The sequence below is a fragment of the Triticum urartu genome, chromosome 2 (genome assembly GCF_003073215.2).
Source record: "Triticum urartu cultivar G1812 chromosome 2, Tu2.1, whole genome shotgun sequence".
Lineage (NCBI taxonomy): Eukaryota > Viridiplantae > Streptophyta > Magnoliopsida > Poales > Poaceae > Triticum > Triticum urartu.
In genome coordinates, this window is record NC_053023.1 from 629,935,816 (window position 1) to 629,941,533 (window position 5,718).

Sequence of the window (5,718 nt, forward strand, 5' to 3'; positions counted from 1 at the left end):
CCCCTGCAGGGATTGAACTTTCGAAAGCCGTGCCCGTGGTTATGGGCAGATGGGAATTTGTTAATGTCCGGTTGTAGATAACTTAAACCTTAATTAATTAAAATGAATCAACTGAGTGAGTTACCGTGATGGCCTCTTCTCGGCGGAGTCCGAGAAGTGGACACGGTGTTGGTGTAATGCTTGCGCAGGTTGTTCCTCTAGATTCTCGCTCGTGCTTTGCCTCCTCTTCTCGCTCTCTTTTGCGAATAAGTTAGCCACCATACTTGCTAGTTGCTTGCTGCAGCTCCACTCATATTTTACCATACCCTTCCTATAAGCTTAAATAGTCTTGATCGAGAGGGTCCGAGATTGCTGAGTCCCTGTGGCTCACAGATACTATAACTCCAGATGCTGGTCTAGGTGATTCCGCTCTAGGTGACGATTATGAGCTCAAGTGGGAGTTCGACGAGGACTCTCAGCGTTACTACGTGTCTTTTCCTGATGATCAGTAGTGGTGTCTAGTTGGGGTTTGATTCAGGGCCTTGTCGCATGTTGGGTTTTCTTCTATTTTGGCACCATAGTCGGGCCATGAGTGTTTGTATGATGGATGTTATTTATGTACTTTGATGTGACGTGGCGAGTGTACGCCAACTATGTATCTCCCCCTTTTATTATATGTTACATGGGATGTTGTAATGATTGCCTGACTTGCGACATTGCTTTCAATGCGGTTATGTCTCTAAGTCATGCCTCGACACGTGGGAGCTATAGCCGCATCGAGGGCGTTACAAGTTGGTAATCAGAGCCTTCCCCGACCTTAGGAGCCCCATTGCTTGATCGTTTTTAGCAGCCGAGTTGTGTCTAGAAAAATGTTTTGAGTCATTTAGGAATTATATATCGGAGAGCTTAGGAATTCTTTTTTACTTCCTAGTCTCCTCATCGCTCTGGTAAGGCATCCTGATGTAGAGTTTTGACTCTTCTCTTCTCAAATTTCACTAATTTTTTTTTAGGATCACGCGAGTATCTTGGAATCGTTTCGATGGCTTATGATGAGAACATTGTCTTGGTGCCTCCTGTCAGGGGTTTAGTGGAAGTGTCCCGGGGAGTTGAGCTCTGAGGTGTTGTCATCATAATTTTATCATTGCAATTCTGGAATACTTGAGATATGTTCGCCGACATCGAAAATCTCTTTTATGCAGTTCGTTGGTGAGATAACCTCGACAGCACCCAGTACTGGGGCGGGAGTTCGGGAGTATCACCATAACTTGTATAACGGATGCTTTTCGAAGGTTGAGGTAGATGGTTTCTGAAGTTTTCTCGGTTATGTGTTGAAGGATGGATACAACTGGATGTAGGATTTGCTAGTTTGGGTGAGATATTATGCTTCCCCTGTATCCCCAACACCTGATTGCATAACCGGAAAGGTTCGAGAGTTTCATAGGTGGGAATTCTAGTAGCTCTAGTTCTTCTTCCATAGATATTGGTTTGAGATTGGGATTTCTTACCGATTATTCGTTCTTGAACCGTACCTTGTTGATTTATTTCTCTACCTTAATTCTACGTGGCTCCGCAATTTATGTATATGTGACCATTTCAAGAGAAATGCATTCGTTCATTTTGTTCGGATGAGAAGACTATATGTTGCAATTTTCATTCCGTTGGTTTCAGCTTCAATTATCTGTCTATGTGCTAATGGTGGTCAACCTCTTCAGGATGGCTCCCGCTAAGAGCACCAGTCAGAACCAGAATCAAGATCTGCCACCGCCTCCACCTTCTCCAGAGGCATGGCAAGCTGTGATGGCCGCAACCAATGCAAACACTCAGCTGATCATGCAAATTCTCCAAGAGCGCAATCAAGGCAGTCAAGGGAATCAAGGCAGCAATCAGAGTCACTTTGCTACACTCAACCAGTTCCTTGCTAACGGGCCAAAGACTTTCAGCAATTGTGTTAAGGCAACCGATGCTGACGATTGGCTTGTGGATCTGTCTAAGAATTTCGAGTGCAGTAATGTCAGGCCTGAGGACTTTGTCAAGTTCGCTTCCTTCCAACTCAAAGATCAAGCTGCAGAATGGTTCCAGCAGTACAAGGACTCTAGAGGTGGACGTGTTATCACTTGGGATGATTTCCGTCGAGATTTCCGAGCTCATCATATTCCGCAGAGCGTGGTTGAAAGCAAGCGTGAGGAATTCCGCAATCTGAAGCAAGGCTCTTTGTCTGTCTATGACTACAACAAATTGTTCCAGAAGCTTGCCCGCTTTGCCAAGTAGGACGTGCCTGATGAGAAGAGCATGATATACCAGTTCAGGGGTGGTCTCAGAGAAGATATTTAGCTTGCTCTTGTTCTCTTCGAGCCCTTGAGATACGATGAGTTCTACAACATGGCACTGAAGCAAGAGGTTGCTCAGTTGAGGTGTGATGCTTCCAGGAAGCGAGTCAGAGATGTTACTCCTTCTTCCTCTACTCAAGTGGCCAAGCAGCAAAAGTTTTGGCTTCCTCCTCCTCCATTCCGTCAGCCATTTCAGCAGAAGAGTAAAGGTGGCAGTGGTTCTTCCCACCCACCCAACCCAGGCTTTCAGAACAAGACTTCGTCTCAAGCTCCAAGATCGAGTGCTCCGTATCACCGTCCTCTTTCAGAGGTCACGTGCAACAAGTGCAACAGAAGGGTCACTATGCCAACAAGTGTCTCAACCAGAGGCGTCTTCCTCCTCCTCCTACTCGTCAGATCGGCAAGTACAGCTGTGGTCAAGCATAACCCCAAGCATGCCAAGGTCAATTTGATGAATGCAGCTCAGGCAGAGGACTCGTCAGATGTGATCATGGGTAACCTTCCTGTTAATGATAAACCTGCAAAAGTTCTTTTTGACACTGGTGCATCGCATTGCTTCATCTCGAAACCTTTTGCATCTAAGCATGAGTTGACTTCCCAAGTTATGCATAAACCGTTAGTAGTCGTCTCTCCGGGTAAATGTTTGCTTGCTAATCACGAGATTCCGGATATTTCTATCATGATGGGTGATTTCAAGTTTCTGGCTTCTCCAATGGTTCTTGGTAACTCGGATATTGATCATATTCTCGGAATGGATTGGCTTTCTAAGCACAAGGCTCATCTTGATTGTGCAGCCAGGCAGATTCAATTGACTCATTCGTCTGAGGATGTAATTGTCTTTGCCGCTCGGGATAATACCATCCGTCTGTTTTCTCTCAATGAGAAGGGTGAATTGGATGCCATCTCGCAAATTCCAGTCATTTGCGAATATCAAGACGTCTTTCCAGAAGAGCTCCCAGGAATGCCTCCTCACCGGCCAGTTGAATTCGTTATTGAACTTGAGCCTGGCACGGAACCTGTGTGCAAGCGCCCTTAGAAGCTCGGACCTGAAGAGTTGAAGGAGCTGAAGAAGCAACTCGATGAGCAAGAAAGAATGGGCCTCATCCGGCCTAGTTCTTCTCCGTGGGGTTGTGGGGTTCTTTTTGTGAAGAAGAAGGATGGAATGGACCGACTTTGTGTTGATTACCGTCCAGTGAACAAGAAGATCATCAAGAACAAATACCCACTTCCCAACATCAATGAGCTGTTCGAACAACTCAAAGGTGCCCAAGTATTCTCCAAGCTTGATCTTCGTATGGGTTATCACCAGATTCGCATTCGTGAAGAAGATATTCCCAAGACAGCATTCAGAACAAGCTTTGGTTCATATGAATACACTGTCATGTCTTTTGGCCTCGCCAACGCTCCTCCGACGTTCTCTTGCATGATGAATTTCATCTTCAACACCTACACCAATGACTTCGTTTTGGTCTATCTCGACGACATTCTGGTTTTCTCCAAGAACAAGGAAGATCATGCCAAGCACTTGCGTTTGGTTCTTGATAAGCTCAGAGAACATCAGTTCTACGCCAAGTTCTCCAAGTGTGAATTTTGGCTCGATGATGTTCTTTATGTTGGTCATATCATCTCTGCCAAGGGCATTGTCGTGAATCCTGAGAAGGTGTCTGCAATTGTGAATTGGGAACCTCCTCAGAATGTCAAGCAACTCCGCAGTTTTCTCGGTCTCGCAAGCTATTGCCGAAGATTCGTTGAAAACTTTTCTAAGATCGTGAAGCCTCTCTCAAATCTTCTTCAGAAGCACATCAAGTACGTTTGGTCTCCGGAGTGTGATATTGCTTTCAACACTTTGAAAGAGAAATTGATCACTGCTCCAGTTCTGACTCCGCCTGATGAATCCAAGCCGTACGAGGTCTTTTGTGATGCCTCTCTCCAAGGTCTTGGCGCAGTTTTGATGCAAGAGAAGAAAGTCGTTGCTTATACATCTCGCCAGCTGAAGCCTAATGAGAAGAACTACCCCACTCATGATCTAGAGTTGGCGGCAGTTGTGCATGCTTTGTTGACTTGGAGACATCTTCTATTGGGAAGAAAAGTGGACATTTTCACTGATCACAAGAGTCTCAAGTACATCTTCACTCAGCCTAATCTCAACCTCAGGCAAACTCGATGGGTCGAAATGATTCAAGAGTATAATCCGAGTATTGAGTATACTCCAGGCAAGGCCAATGTGATTGCTAACGCTTTGAGCAGAAAGGCCTACTGCAATAGTCTGATTCTCAAGCCTTATCAACCCGAGCTTTGTGAAGCTTTCCGCAAACTTAATATGCAAGTTGTTCCTCAAGGTTTCCTCGCCAACCTTCAAGTCTCTCCTACCTTAGAAGACCAGATTCGCCAAGCCCAGCTTCTTGATGCTATGGTGAAAAAGGTGAAGATTGGGATTGCCAAGAGTCAGTCCAAGTACAAGTGCTACCGCCTTGATGACAAGGACACTCTCTTCTTCGAGGATCGGATTGTTGTGCCCAAAGGTGAACTTCGTAAAGTGATCATGAACGAGGCTCACAATTCTCTCCTCTCCATCCACCCTGGAGTACGAAGATGTATCAGGACCTCAAGCAAGCTTATTGGTGGACTCGAATGAAGCGTGAGATCGCTCAATTCGTGAATGAATGTGATGTCTGCAGAAGAGTGAAGGCAGAACATCAAAGGCCAGCAGGTCTCCTCCAACCTCTTGCCATTCCAGAATGGAAGTTTGACCACATTGAAATGGACTTCGTGACTGGGTTTCCAAAGTCCAAGCGTGGCAATGATGCTATATTTGTTGTCATCGACAAACTCACCAAAGTGGCTCATTTTCTTCCTATCAAAGAGTCGATCACTGCAGCTCAATTGGCGGAACTCTATACCTCTCGTATTGTCTCTCTGCATGGTATTCCTCAAGTGATCTCTTCAGACCGTGGCAGCATCTTTACCTCAAGGTTTTGGGATTCTTTCCAGAAGGCCATGGGCACCAACATCCGCTTCAGCACTGCTTTCCATCCTCAAACAAGCGGTCAAGTCGAGCGTGTCAACCAGATTCTTGAAGATATGCTCAGGGCCTGTGTGATCTCCTTTGGCATGAAGTGGGAGGATTGTCTTCCTTATGCTGAATTCTCCTACAATAATAGTTTTCAAGCAAGTTCGGGCCAGGCCCCATTTGAAATTCTGTATGGCAGGAAGTGCCGTACCCCTCTCAACTGGTCTGAAACCGGTGAACGTCAGCTTTTGGGTAATGACTTAATCACAGAAGCAGAAGAAATGTGCAAAGTCATTCGTGATAACCTCAAAGCAGCCCAATCCCACCAAAAGAGCTACAATGATAGTAAGCACTGTGATTTGGCTTTCGAGATCGGAGATCATGTTTACCTCCGTGTCTCTC